At 44.6% G+C, this 15432-nt stretch overlaps 1 protein-coding gene across 7 annotated transcripts in view; it reads right to left on the bottom strand.

The window, feature by feature from the left end:
• The window catches only part of LOC109029870 (latrophilin Cirl), a 648752-nt gene that overhangs the window by 114917 nt on the left and 518403 nt on the right, over positions 1-15432 (bottom strand). The window lies entirely within an intron of this gene.

Raw genomic sequence — 15432 nt, 5'->3', positions numbered from 1 at the left:
TGTAATCCATTTTATGAATCCTATTCTAAGTTCTGCTGCTGAATTTTACTCAAGGTTGGAAAATATTGTCCTGTTAATGATGTTATTTTCTGTGTTACACGTTCTGAAGCGCCACTATAGAAAAGGCAAACGGAACCAATACAACACGAAAATAGAGCATGAGAAAGGTCGCGCATTGATGACGGCGCAGAGATACAACTATTCGTGCTAGATGGATGTCCGTGTAGCATCTGCAAAACTGAAGGCGCCATGGCGCGAAGCGTGAACTCTCAATCCTCTGCTCTGAGCTACCAATGCGGTACAGCTCAGATTCTGGAGAGAAATTAAAAAACCAGACCCGGTTACGTTCCTCTTATCTTCGGCTGTGATGCTTACATAGCCTTTGCAGCACCACTACTAAGACAAACACAACCAACACGAGCACGAAAATAAAGCAGGAGAAAGGCAGCGCATTGATGACGGCGCAGAGATACAACTATTCGTACTTGATGGATGTCCGTGTTGTATTCACAAAATTGAAGGCGCGATGGTGCGAGGCGTGAACTCGCAATGCGCCGTTCTATGCTGCCAATGAGGTATCGCTTGTTATACGAAGAGTCCCGATTACGGTTCTCTGCTCTTCGGATGTGTTGCTCACATAGCCTTTGAGCCACCCTCACTAAGAAAAACAGAACCAACACAACATGGGAATAGTGTAGTAAGGAAAAATACGTGCGTTGATTGCGGCGCAGAGATACAACTAGTCGTGCTTGATGGATGTCCGCGTTGCATCCGCAAAATTGAAGGCGCGATGGTGCGAAGCAAGAACGAAAAAAAGTAAGGAAGAGACTAACAAGATCTCTCAAGGAACAAAATTTACTTCCCTCGTCTCGGTTCCAATCCGTCGTTTCCGATCACGTCGGACCGAAATCCGGCAGCCGGGCGGGGAAATAAATTTTCGGCTGATTGATTGATAGTGGAATTAGGAGGGATCGCTCTCGGAGCAGAGCCCCAATATTAGGACAGTTACGGACGGCCGGGCGGGCGGCGGAAATTTGCATGAATTACCTTCGCTCGCTTTTCGAATTTGAATTCGAATGAGCCGGTGCCGGCCCCGCGCGCGCTACCTGCTCGCCGCTCGTCTCGCCGACGAAAATATTGATGTTCGCTGACTTTACGGCCGATCACCGGTTTCGCACCGCGTGACACGGCCTTGATCGCTCCGCTCGCCTTTATTTCCGCCGTACATCACCTGGCCTTTGACGACTCACTCGTCTTCTCACCAGTTTTTTTTTTGCTCACAGTGCGAGGAATTCGATGCGGAGGGTGAATATTTTTTTTCAGATTTCAAAATTCCTTAATTTTTCAGGGCTTGCGATTTTAAAATTCATTTTATATCAGTGCAATAGCCTTTTGAGGCTTGGTACAGGTCGATACAACATGGTAGAGTGTATTTTCTTCGGAAAGAGTACTAAGAAGAAGAAGAAGAAGAAGAAGAAGAAGAAGAAGATGAAGGAGGAGAAGAAGAGGATGAAATAAAAAATACAATTAAAACCTTTTTTCCCCCTAAAAATTGCTGCGGATTAGCTTGGATTAAATCGAAAGTGTAGGAACTAGGATTTTAGAAATTAGAAATAAATTGAGTGGAATTGTGGGATTGACAGATTCTCTTAAAAATATCAAGGCCGGTATTGAAGGGCGGTTAGAAAAATAGTCTAAAAAATCCATTTTCTTTTTCCTGTCATTTCAATTCTTATTTTTTGGGGGACACGATTTCTCATAAAAATTATTTTCACAAGAATATATTCTTGGAAAATCTCTTAAAATTGAAAAAAGTCATGATTTAGCTGAAAGAGTGAAGGTGCCGCGATAAAATTCCCTGACTTTTCAAGAAACTACCCCTCCGGCCACAACACCATGAAGTTGTACCCTCCGTAGCTTTTCGTTGGGGGTGACAAAAAACCTCATCGGTTGAAAACCGCTTGGGCTCAAAGTTCGATTCAAGATCGCTCGAACGATTCCCCCGCGTGATAGACACCAAGAAAATACGTAAAGAAGCCATAAAACCCGAGCCAGGATCGCAATAAACAAATGACTACGGCAATAATAGCCACGGAGCCTCAGATCGGGAGGAAAAAAACATCTCCGAATCGAAAGGACCGGTGCCATACGCTCCACCCCCACCCCCTCGCGATACTAACGACCTCCCTACAAGTGCAAGTGCCTCCCTGTTCAGCACTCCGAGGTAAAAACCGCTTACCCCCCCGCTTGAAACCGCACGCCGACCCGCGGTTTCTGCCGAGAACAGGCAGCACACCGAATCTGCATGTCTTCGCGGAGCGAAGGGGGAGGACAAATCACCTACGACTGCACAGTTGGTTTAAATTACCTTGTCACCGGGTACCTCCCTCCCCCGCCCCCGCCGGGGAAAAGCGAATTCCCATCTCGGCGACGCTCCGGGAAAATCTTCGCGAGCGTTTTACGTGAAAATGATTTTCCCGCCACCCCCTCGCCCCCCCCCCCGCTGCTTCCGTTTCATCTCGCCGTCATTGTTCTCCTCTCCGCTTTCTCACCTTCCGCTGGAATCGGCCTTTGCTTCCGCTGTCGGCGTTGCTTTGCGACGATCGTCGGGAAACCTCACGGTTTCCCGGAAAATCTGGGATCCTCGCGGGGGGAGCGGATCGTTTTTCGGGTGTTAATCGTAAACACCGAAAATTCGACGCAGAAAGGGAATAAATAACACTTTAATTCCATTGGCAAAAAAAGTCGCTTGGATCTAGAGTCCAGACTCTTGAAAACAATAACGTTTGTGATCGTGATGTTTTCATTCGCATCTTGTTTAGTGGTCCGTTCCTTATGACTTTCCCGAATTTTCGCTGGATTTTTCAAGAACTATTACCACACTTCTCATATGCATCGTAATCTTCATAGTAAAAGTCATGTTCTATGTGAAATTCTGATTCGAACTCATGTAGCATAATGTTTTAATTCGCATCGTGTCTAGTTATCCGGTCTCTGACTATCCCTAATGGAGATGTTGCATGTGTGAGGAATTTGCGAATTGACTGTTGATTCTTAGGTAAAAGTTGGCGAGAAACACGATGGTGACACTGGTTTTCTCTGAAATCATCTCCCAAGCTCAAAACAGCTCTCAGGATGAGGCCAAAATGGAGGGGATATCCCAGATCCCCCATCCTGAGAGTCCACCTCTACATCAAGACAAACTTTCTATGCAAAGATAGGGAGCAAATACATTGACAGGGCTGTCACTTTATTTGGGGACTCTATAACTGAAAAGACGGCAACCCTGCTAATATATTCGCTCCCTATCTTTGCATGGAGAGTTTCTCTTGATGTAGAGGTGGACTCTCAGGATAGCTTGAAATATCCCCTCCATTACACCCTCACTTCGAGAGCTTTTTTTGAGCTTGGGAGTTGATTTCAGAGAAAACCAGTGGCACCATCGTGTTCCTCGCAAACTTTTACACAAGAATCGATAGTCAAATCGCAAATCCCTCACACATGCAACATCTCCATTGGATCCTCATAAATTTTTTGCCCCCTCCTATAAGGAATTCTTAACCGTCAAATCGAAATTAACAGTCAAATCGAAAATTCCTCACATATGCAACATCCCCATTGTCCCTAAATTTTTCAAAAGCTCATCACCCTTCTCAGTTGCCTCGCGCGCGAGCTTTCAACGCCGCCGTAAGCGATCACGTGACGTCGGGCGGATCGAAAGCTCGCCGGGAAAACTTGGCAACTGGAACACTCCTGTCGCCAATGTGATTTCCTTTCCCATTCGGCGCTCGCACCTTCGGGTCCTTCGACTCCGTTAGCGAGTTAATTTGTGATTCGCTCCCAGCTTTTTACTCCTCGCCGGCGAGGGACACCGAGGGGCGGGTGGCGGGAGGGCGCGCTGAGTGAAGCTTTCGCTACCCTCCTCGGTGCACCGACACCACATTCGAATTGCAAATTTTTCCCGAGCTTTTCCTTTAAAAGTCTTCCAGGCTCCCGGCGCGCGATTTGTAACTGCAATTACAACCGGGCGAGTTAAAATCTCTCCTCGCCCGGGCGGCAGAGGAAGGAGCGACATTATAAGCTTTCGTCGCGAACTGCCGCGGGGAGTAATTTCACACCAAAATTGCCACGTTGTGCCATTGAAGCGAGATATACAGGGTGTCCCAGGATTAAGTACGAATATGGAAGGAGTCGATTCTTTGGGTCACAAAGAGACGTTTTTTGGGTATAACTTTTTTTCCAAAAACGATTTTCCTGGGGGCTACGGCCCCTGAAAGTTAGGAGGAAAAAAATCGACACTGTGACAATGTTTATCAACCAATATTGATGAAAATTGGAATGGGGGTAATTTTTAGCGCTGTTTTCATTTTTGACCTTCATATAAGGGAAAACGCATTTTGAGGGGGGCGGCGGTTTAGGGAGGTACCAAGCAAGTGGCCAAAATTAATGTTTCCAGCGACAAAAATTGATTTCTTACGGTTTCTTACGGATAATGTGTACAAACTGATTGCGGTGGACGCACGGGTCGTAAGGCAGTATGTTGGAGTTTTTTTCGCCAACGTGCGTTATCAGAGAAAACTGTGCTTATATGAGCTTTTTCCCTCTGTATTGAGATTTTCAGATTTATGCTGAATTTTTAACATATGTTGGCCAACAACTTCAACATACAGAGCATGTGTCTTGCGTTTTTTCGTTATCACTCTTCCTTTTCGAGATAATAGGTACTATGAAGCGCGGGCGGGCGGGAAGGGGGGGGTTGATTCCCAGGGAAAGTGTTTTTGGACAAAACGTTATACCACATAAACGTCTTTTTTTGACCAAAATATCGACTCCTTCAATATTCATACTTGATCCTGGGACACCCTGTATAACAAGGGTTTAAACAGGGAATAGTGCTGATTTTTCAGCACGATCTGGCGACGATGTTTCACACCGGGGAGCTCACGGCCGTGTAACTTCATAACGTCGCAAGTAGCCGGGAACGTTTTAAGATATTTAAATAGAAGAAAAAAAGGAGCGGTGAGACTTTCATAAATGCAAAAGAGAGCTTTTTATTCGTTTCGGAATCGACAAGTGCCACCGGAATATGGTAAGTTCGTCTCGCGTCGGAAACGCGAGTTTTATTTATTTTATATTCGCGTTGACGATGTAAAAAAACGGAGACTTAGTTACCGGGACCCGTCTTGGATCATAGGCGGTGTGAATAATGGACCTGCGGCAGGTGCGAGGAATTAGCGATTTAAACCACTCTTTTCATAAAATTTTACCAGACACCAAGAGATGGGTTTTGTAAGGAAAGAAGCTTCCAGGTTGAAATTGAGCACTCAAAGTTGATATTTCAAAGATGGTAGAGTATTTGGACTATTCTTTTCAAAAAGCGAGACAAAACACCAAGAGAGGCTCAAACTATGACAAGGTATGACATGGTGGTGAAATGGTGTGACCCAGCACCATTTCACCAATATTTTTTTTTTCTTTTTCCAACAAGGAACTACGACTTTTGGTTCATTCATAAAAGCACCTATCTTCATGAGGATACTAATGTTACAGACGTTGTCTCTACAATGAGCCAGAAATAGCAGTTCTATAGTGAAAAACGCAGTCCATTCAAGGAAACGAAGTTCATCACTTGAATCGGGCGAATTTTCTCTAAAAGAAATTTATAGCTATGGCTATATAAGTGTCGCAATATTTTCCTGATATACCTCGAAATAAGTCAAGTGCCTTATTGCTCTACGAAGTTGAGATTTACTACAGTGGCGGGACGGGAAAGATCGATAATTAATATTTCCCCATTTGGAGCTATGGTAAAAAATCGATTATCAAGGTGTTCGATATGCACACCCTATTAATCGATCCTTTTCCATAGGTTTAACGGGCAGATCAATCGATACATCGCAAAGCACGCCATGACACTGCAGATTCATGTTTCTCGTTCTTACGTAAGAACTCCAAGAGCGCTAACGATCAAATCACAAATCCCAAACATTACAGCAGTTTCATTCCAACACGTTCTTTTTTTTTATCTGTTTGTTTTTTTAATTTTGAACACGGAAAAGGTGCAACACGCTCGCAATGTCCTTTCCATCGAACTTCAATTCGCCCACAAAAAAATTAAAATATTAGACAATCCTAATTTCCTTACTTGCAACGCGTCGAGGTGAAGGCAGATGTGCAGTTTAACTCAACCTACAAAACCGAGGGCTCTCGAAGGCGAATCATTCCGATCGATAAAGAAAGCGAATCGAGTAAAATATTGCTTGGGAGCGCCTCCATTAACACCCGCTGTTCGGGAGCCCCAAAGCGTTTAATATTAAAACAACAGATGTACCATTTAAAACGCAAGGCACATTCGTTGTTTCCGCTACACGAGACGTAGTATGAATGAACGGGCCTCGAAAGAGAGAGTGGAGAAAACAAATAAAATCGACGGCAGACAAAGGGACGATCGATAAATTGTGAAAACTGAAAATAAAAACACCTAAAACAAAGAGCTCGGCTTCTCGATCGACGTCGGTACCGCGGAGGGACCGAAATTATGGTCGAGTCGAAATTGACCGCAAATTACCCAGCGTTTTGTGAAATCGATCTCGCCTTTCGCACCTGTCTTCGGCGTTGCCTTTATTACGACAGTTCTCGACTTTTTAGGTTCTCTATTTTGTGTTACTACCTCGGTTTTTTTTTAAATGAATGTTCGCCGCAAGGTTTTCACAATGGAGATGTTGCATGTGTGAGGAATTTGCGATTTGACTGTTGATTCATACGTAAAAGTTCGCGAGAAACACGATGGTGCCATTGGTTTTCTCTGAAATAAACTCCCAAGCTCAAAAACAGCTCTCAAGTTGATGCCAAAATGGAGGGGATATCCCACCCTACCCTGAGAGTCCACCTCTACATCAAAACAAACTCTCCATGCAAAGATAGGAAGCAAATACATTAACAGGGTTGTCGTGTTTTCAGTCTTAGAGTCCCCAAATAAAATGGCAGCCCTGTCAATGTTTTTGCTCCCTATCTTTGCATGGAGAGTTTGTCTTGATATCCCTGGTAAAAATTGGCAGTAGAATCTGTGTTCCAAAATACCATAGACCTACGGCCGGCTTTAAGATTTCCAATAGCTTCTGTAGCCGGCTACACAAATTCTTTTAGCCTTTTATAGCCGATGGCGATTAAGCAACTCACAGCCAGGCGATAAAGTTCATGCTAAACGTCACTAATTACGGATGCTAGGACTTAGTGAGTTTTTGGACCACTGCTCTCTTTTTCGGTCGTAGTATCTTGATTTATTTTGCGAGGAAAGCTCCGTTCTTTTGATGGATGCCTGCCATTCCTAATATATAAGAGCCCCTTCAATTTCGTATGATACTGTGCAATACCTCTGGTGTGAAATAGTTGCTTCAAGCGCCGTGGCACGCTGCGGTGCGGCAGGCGGGCAGCCGGCGCGAAACGCGCATTGGCGCCTACAAACCTAACAGGGATACTTCACGCGTTGCGCCATGCGTGAAGTATCCCTGTTAGGTTTGAAGGCGCCAGTGCGTCGCCGCTCCGCTTTTGAGAACTTTACCTGGCGAGGCATGAATGATCAATTATCGATATTTCCCCATTGGAAACTATGGTAAAGAATCGATTGATAGGGTGTCCGTTCCGAACACCCTCTTCATAGATCTTGTTCCATAGGCGTAAATGACAGATCAATCGATATATCGCTACGCTACTGTTTCCCAGACCACCGCGTAAATGCAAGCGTTACACATATACAGCTAGTATATTATCGGTGATTGTTGACTACCTACGATAAATGTATATCAATCCGATTTAACTAGCCGTGTGGAATGGATGCGCATTTATTGGAAGAACTGTGTTGGCGACACGAGGATTTCTCAAAGTCGCGGCGGAGTGCGGTTTTGAGTCTCGGATTGGCATCAAAACTTAATCAGAGAGGCATTTAAGGGGCGACCTCCGCGCCGCGAACGATCAAGCGATGCATTGGACCACAGACGAGTCAACACTCAACGCTCAACAGTCGACAGTTTCAGTTCCATTTTCCCGGCTCATCTTTAACCTCAATCTCGTCCTCGTCCGGGACTTGCGGTTCTCCCACTCGCTCGGATTCCGCGTACCTCAAGGACACGGTCGCCACCGCGGCCGCCAAACTTCCTCATAAAAATCCAATTTTTCTTTTTGTCACACTGGAAAAAAAAACACATTGGATCTAGAGAACAGACTCTTAAAAACATCGACAAGAAAAAGTACTCTTGATTCAATCAGAATCTAGCTTAAATCAAGAACCAATCCTTTTAATTTAAGCGGATTTCGTTTTGATTCAAGCAAAAATCCGATTGAATCAAGAGTATTTTTTCTTGTCAAACTATTCAAGAGTCTGGACTCTAGATCCAATGTGTTTTTTTGTTTTGTTTTTTTTCAGTGCATTTATTGCTAAAAGTTAGTACGAGTTCGACGACTACTAATTCAATTTTGTGAAACTTCAGATAATAACTATAAGTCATTGCGAGCGAAATACTGGACAACGTACAAATGTGCCTGTTGCAAACTTCAGCCAGAGAAAAACTGAAGAAAATAGTTGTTACGTTAAGCAAATGGCTGAAAAATCACAATGAGCGCACCAGAAAAGTCTGAAATACACTCCTAACTTCATAATCTGCCTAAGAATTATGCGGTTTTTTGAGCTTCCCGCTTCAAAAAGGACACGAAGGCACAGGTGAACACTTCGCAAGAGGTGTGCGTCGTTCCATCCAACCCGTGCTCGCCAGGGTGCCAAAAATACTCTTGATTCAATCGGATTTTTGCTTAAATCAAGAACCAATCCTCCTAATTTGAGCGGATTTCCTTTTGATTTAAGCTTGAATCTGATTGAATCAAGAGTATTTTTCCTTGTCAACGTTTTCAAGAGTCTGGACTCTAGATCCAATGTGCTTATTTTTCCAGTGTACCTTCTTCGTTTATTGCAACCACCCGCTTCCACAAATAGGATACCTCCAGATCCTTTTTGTCTGCTTTGTCTACAGCTTTGTCTATCAATTTCAACGAATGTCTCACGTTTCCACATCAAAATTCCACAAAGAATACGATTCACGCAACGAAACGCCACCGCACGGCAACACCGATATCCCCAGTATGCAAATGGTGGCTTCCACAACTTTCCGTCCGATTGTTTGACATACCGGCCGGCGACCAGCGACCCGTTGGCGCCCCCTTACCCCCTTTCCCCCAGGGGCGGGGGGGGGGGGGTTCGAGGGGCGTTCCATGCATGCATTCGCAGCGAGCATCAAGACCGGGTCCTAGGACCGAGACCTGGCGTTAGATCAGAGACACACTGGTGATGCAGTGCAGATAATTATATCGTAGCGAAGCACTTCGAGACATCCAGGATGGCCTGTAAATGACTTGCTTCACCGCTGCCTCGCGTTGAGTCCCGGCTGCGCTGCCGCGTATTTGCATGATCGACAGTCGAATCCCTTCCGCTACGTCGTCATTCCAGCAGGATGATTATTGACATTGATAGACAAAGCGATCGACAAAGGGAAAATTGAGAGATCCTCGATCGAGAGATCTCGGTTCGAATGACGTCGATGGAAGTCGTGCTGATTGGCGAAGTTTGTCGAATTGGGTTTTTCTTGTCGTGGATATTCGACAAGTCACTGTGGGCTGATTATCTAAATCAATAAACAAAGCGATAGACAAAGAAGAAAATGAGAAATTGAGTGATCCTTTGGTTGAAACGGGTGGTTACTATAGACTAAGGGGGAAATGATGGACTAACTACAGGGTCTCTCATGGGTTGACGTTTGTTACACTTGTTCTTTGTCCATTGCAACCACCCGCTTCCACCTGTAGAACAGCTTCATTTTCTATTTTTGTCATCTTTGTCTATCACTTTGTCGATCAATTTCAACAATCAGACCGCTAACCATCAGACCTTGCCCAACTTTCCGATCCCCATAAAAAATTCATACGACATGGCGTTGTTTCTCTGACATGAGGGCATATCTCGCTTTCCGCATGAACCCTAGAAATCATAGAACTGTTTGTAAATTGAGACTCCCATGGAAATTGAAGTACGCGTACGCGTCAGAAGGGCGACAGTGCGACGTACGTGCGCCAGGCTGACCGCGTGAAGTATTCCTTCAATCTTGTAGGCGCTATGCGTTTCACGCCGACCGCTGCGCGCTGCTGAAAGCGCTGTTTTTGACGCAATGCGTGAAGTATTCATGCAGTCTTGTAGGCGCTAATATGTGTTACAAGTCGACCGCCGCCGTCGTTTCCCTCACGAAAGAACGTAACTATATTTCAATGTTGCCAAATTTCCCCTCACAAATTGCATTTTTACCAAGAGATCCTTGGGCATTTCTAATTGAAAATTTCACTGATTTGTCTCCTGACTTGACGCAGAAATCAGACCAGGGTGTCTACCAAAACAGGCTGGCCAAAAATCAGTGCTTTCACCGTACTTTTTCAGCAAATTCCCAAGAAATTCAGTACCTCCTCAACAGAATAATTCAGTACTTTTTCAGTACCTCCATTCGACAAAATTCGAAAAATTTCAAAAATTTGTCTTTCTCGCTCAAATGCCTTCAAAAATGAAACAAAAATTTCAAAAATTCCGGACCTTCTAGCGGAATTCCAGCACTTTTTCAGTACTTCCTGGCCGCCCTTAAAAAAATTAGAACTATTTCCGGACTTGTAGACACCATGCTGACAGATTTTAAACATACATTCCTCAGGTATAATCTTGTAAAAAATTGAATTGTTTGAGCCAATTTTGCGACCATGGAATGGAGTTACGTTTCTTCGTCTAGGAAACGGCGAATAGATGCTCTAAGCAGGAATAAAGAGGAGCAAAGAAGGCACCGAAAGGTCAGCGACGCTCCTTCCTTCAAGAATATCCATCACGGCGAGGATTTCGTCGCTCTCATGACATACGAGCGTAACTACACTCTGCAATGAACCCTGTCCCCCATCCAACTCAATGCTTCTCCGGTCTCATCTCGATGTGTACTTACGCCCTTGTGTCAGCCGAGCGGGGATTTGATTCATACGCCGAGGAATCGGTTGAGCACACACCACTGCGTCATAAAAGCATCCCGAACCTCAAACAGAGCCGTTAGCGCGGGCATAAATCCCGAGTATTGACTCCGAACCGTTAGCTTGCATTAAACGCCGGCAGAATGCGCTGTTTACGCAATCTGTTCAAACACCCGCTCCCGACACGCGCTGAGCTTTCTCGAGCGTGCTATTTGCCCCCCGCGCTGCCGCTCGCTCCGAAATCCAGTCTATTTAACACTTCGTCGCTCGGCTGACATAAGGGCGTAACTACACATTGAGATGAGCCCGGAAAAGCATTGAATTGTACGGTCGACAGGGTTCATTGCAGAGTGTGGTTACGTCCTTATGTCAGGCAGACGACGACTTGAGAGACTCGAATAGTCGCCTCCCTCACATAGAAACGTATCTAAACTGTAACATGAGCCCTGATGTTCGTATGATTTCATGCATTCTAGGGTTCACATGGAAGTAGGATTAAACCTTGATGTTATAGCTCCTCCCTAGAAATAAACACTTAGGTACTCTTCGGCGTGAGCCTTGATATACGTATAATTTCATTCATTTCAGAATTCACACGATAAGGAGAATACGCCTTGACGTTATTGATATAAAGACGTAATCACTCTCGGACAAGATTCCTGATGTGCGCATACTGTTATGTTCTCCTGAGTTCACATGTAAGGGGGGTGTTACGCGGTTTACGCCTTGGAATACGCCATCGAACTTAATTACTAAGAGGTTGTTCAACACTGTGAGCGATTCGAAGTGATGTATTGAGGAGTCGGTATTGTGTGTGCGCTAGGCGAATCGCGGGCGGAAAGCTAATGGAACTCGATCCGAAATTATCACTGATGGAGTGCTACAAGGCGAGATTTCGGCGATGCCTTAATGATGGGTTTGTTTCATTCTTCTCCTAAATTAGCGAGTTGGAATGAATAGGAATGCGTTTTGAGCCTCCGACACCATTGTTCCAAAAAAGTAACAAAGTAAAGAATGTACACTGGAAAAAAAAACACATTGGATCTGGAGTCCAGACTCTTAAAAACATCGACAAGGAAAAATACTCTTGATTCAATCGGATTTTTGCTTAAATCAAGAACCAAGCCTCTTAATTAGAGCGATTTCCTTTTGATTCAATCAAAAATCTGATTGAATCAAGAGTATTTTTCTTGTCAATGTTTTCAAGAGTCTGGACTCTAGATCCAATGTGTTTTTTTTTTCAGTATACGGATAGTTTGTAGTAGCTGGAGCAACTAGAACCATTCGCACCTCTCCGATGTGTGGACGGGTGCCCAAATGCCCTTAAAGGTCTTTTTCGCTCCTGAAGTTACAAAAAGGCCTCTAAAATGTTGGTACGTGGTGAATTTCACTTTGAAATCGTAGTTCTCCGGACGAAGGAACGTAACTCCATTCGAAGGGTGCAAAACAGACTAAAAAATGCGATTGTTTTACAAGAATGTACCGATGAGATATTTGTCCAAAATTTGTCTGATAATCACATGAGATTAGAAGAAAAATCGGTGGAATTTTCAGTCCAAAAGTCCAAGATTCTCCTGGTAAAAATGCACTTTAAAAGTGCAAATTCGGCAACATTGAAATGCAGTTACGATTTTTCGTGAGGAAAAGGAAACTATATGATTTCCTCAAAAATCTGGCTCAGTTTTGAAGTTTTATTGCGTAATGGGGGTAGTATTTGATGTCCAAAGTTGGGTTTCTTGTTTTTCTTCTCGAAATCGCCTAAAAATGGCTAACTTGTAGCTGCTGTACGAAATTCATACAAGAGGAGCGACGTTTCTTTCCGGCGAAGTTTTGACATTTAAATACAAATGAGCACTCAAATACAAATGGAAAAATCCCCTCACTTTCCAAGTTTTTTAAAATGCTTTGACATCGCCCGATTTTCCTTGACGTCATCGCTTTGGAAAATCGACTCATTAAAAATCCATCTTTTCAAATATCGCAATAAATCGGCATCAATGGCGGTCCTCAGCGGTGCAGTGAAAACGGCGGCAACTCAATCGCCCTCCAATAACGCCCGATCCATAATGGGCTCGACGCATAATAACGCAGACCGGCAAAAATTCGCATTTCTCTCTCACCTCAATCGATTCGAAGAAACAAAAACCACTCAAGTGCTTTTCCCGATAAGTCCCGTCGCTTCACCATTCTCACGAACCCACCACCCACGAACAAAACGACGTAAGAGGTTTCAACATAGACTCGCTCATTTCCCACCCGATTTGGCAACGCCTTAACGTCTTCTTTACGGCGGTATTCGCACGGGAGCGCGCGAATATTTAAATCAAAAGGAACTATCTCCATTGTGACATCGGCCTTATCACACACTCGTTCCTATAGGCCTCGCGGCCCGCGCCCCGCGGAGATAGTTCCTTTCGACCCGAGCGCGCCCATAATGCAATCATAGTTTTCCCTAATGAAAATTTATGGGCGCCGGCGGTTTTTATTCGCTTCGTTAACGCTTGTCACCCGCGCGGCTGGGCCTGCGCGGTCTCAATGCGCGCGGATTGAGAGACGCGACAAAGTCCTGAGCGCCTTTCAAAGGGACGGATACACGGTTGCCAGGTTGTGGATATTTTACGCCGATCGAATAGGAGGAAAAGCTGATTTATGAGCACGGTCTGGCAACGGTGGAGGGTCTACGCAACGGTGTCTCGTTAATTATAAGGGTTCATAATGCCGCATTCACGGGGGATTCTCGGCGTGTGCGGAAAAACTGCGGACTCGTGTAAACACTATGAGGCCTTTGAAAGTTTACATCAATGTAAATATTTCTCGAGAAAGAGGGACGGGAGTATTCTCGACCGATCATACTGTTTCTTCGCTAATAGAGGGATCCTCATTATCAGCGCTGCGAAGAAACGGTAGGGATTCGCTGTCTAGGACGGAAGGTATGATACGAGGATTTTAACCTACATAACTTGTTAGGAGCCAGAGGAACGTTATAATGTGACGTAGGTGGATGCTGCGTGGCCTAGGACATCATTAATCATAAAGAATCCGAAATGTAAATTACGTGAAATGAATCATGTTGTCTTGCCGTAATTCTGTGCAAAATACAATTTTTAACGTTTTTGGAGTAAGAATGCCTTTAATTCAGTTTGAAAAAAATCGATGACAAAAATGGTCCCAGGGAATTTTGTTTTGATGTTTGATTCTTCGGATCAGCTGAGAGTGATAAGGTCTATCCAAACAGTAACTTTCTTCGTTGAATAATGACCGAGATCCCTTGAATCCCCTCCCCCCCTGAAACCCTGAAACCCTTTGAAAAATTCGGTTTATGGCGTCATCCACTGCGGTAGTGACACCCAATGGTTTCTTCCACCTTGCTTTTATCCGAGTTTCACGTTGAGTAACCAGCGCAAATGTTTGTCTCCCTGACTGATGAAAGCAAGGTGGAAGAAACCGAGGGTGTATATACCGCGGTGCATGACGACGTAAACAAAATTTTTCAAAGCGCGATATTTGGTTAATATTGAACGTAGAAAGTTGCTTATTGGAGAGATCTTATTATTTGTAACTAATCTACAAGAATCAAGCATCAAATCACGATGATGTGCCTAGTGCAACTGACCCATGGAGAAAAAAAAGGAGGTGTTTGCATCTTGAGGTTTGTTTACCCTGTGACGTAGGTCGGTACGACCTGGCCAGCGAAATCCGGAATTCGAAATATGGAAAACGGACCATAATGTCCGATTTTTTTACTTAAATCAACTCATTATATAATTTCAAGCACTTTTTATAGAATGACTTTTTTCCTTAAATTACACCATTTCCAAGAAAATCGACATGATAAACGTCGCTGTACCGACCTACGTCATCAAATCATCAAAAAAATTGCAAGATGCCCGAAATGGAAACACCTCCTTTTTTTTCTCTATGCAACTGACCCGTTAACGGGCAAAATATGACACCAGGGGAGAGGGCGAGCAGCTAAATCGTCCGAAAACATGGAACGGAGGCCGCGGAAACGGAGTCGAACCCGGGATTTGGGGGGGGGGGGGGGATGGGCATACATAAATTCAAGCTCGGTACTTCCTTTCGAGCGGGCACAAACCTGAAGCCGACCACAATGCGGTACCGCTCAAATCCGCGTCGAATTTATTCCCGAGCTTCGATCCCGTGCACCAAGCATCTGCGATTGTACCTCGCGCCACGCCACCTCGTTGCCATCAACAACGTAGTTGGCTTCGGATTGGCTAGGCAACTAAACTAACTTCGCGACAATGCGTGCAGTATGACGAAGGTACGAAGGCGCTCGCATAGAAAATCGTGCTCGAGTTAGGTTTGGATCGGATAGGCCACTAAACTAACTTCGCGACAATGCTTGCAGTATCACAAGGTACGAAGGCG

The sequence above is a fragment of the Bemisia tabaci genome, chromosome 10 (assembly GCF_918797505.1).
Source record: "Bemisia tabaci chromosome 10, PGI_BMITA_v3".
NCBI lineage: Eukaryota > Metazoa > Arthropoda > Insecta > Hemiptera > Aleyrodidae > Bemisia > Bemisia tabaci.
The sequence above is the reverse complement of the archived record's forward strand: the minus strand, read 5'-3'. Positions and strand labels throughout refer to the sequence as shown.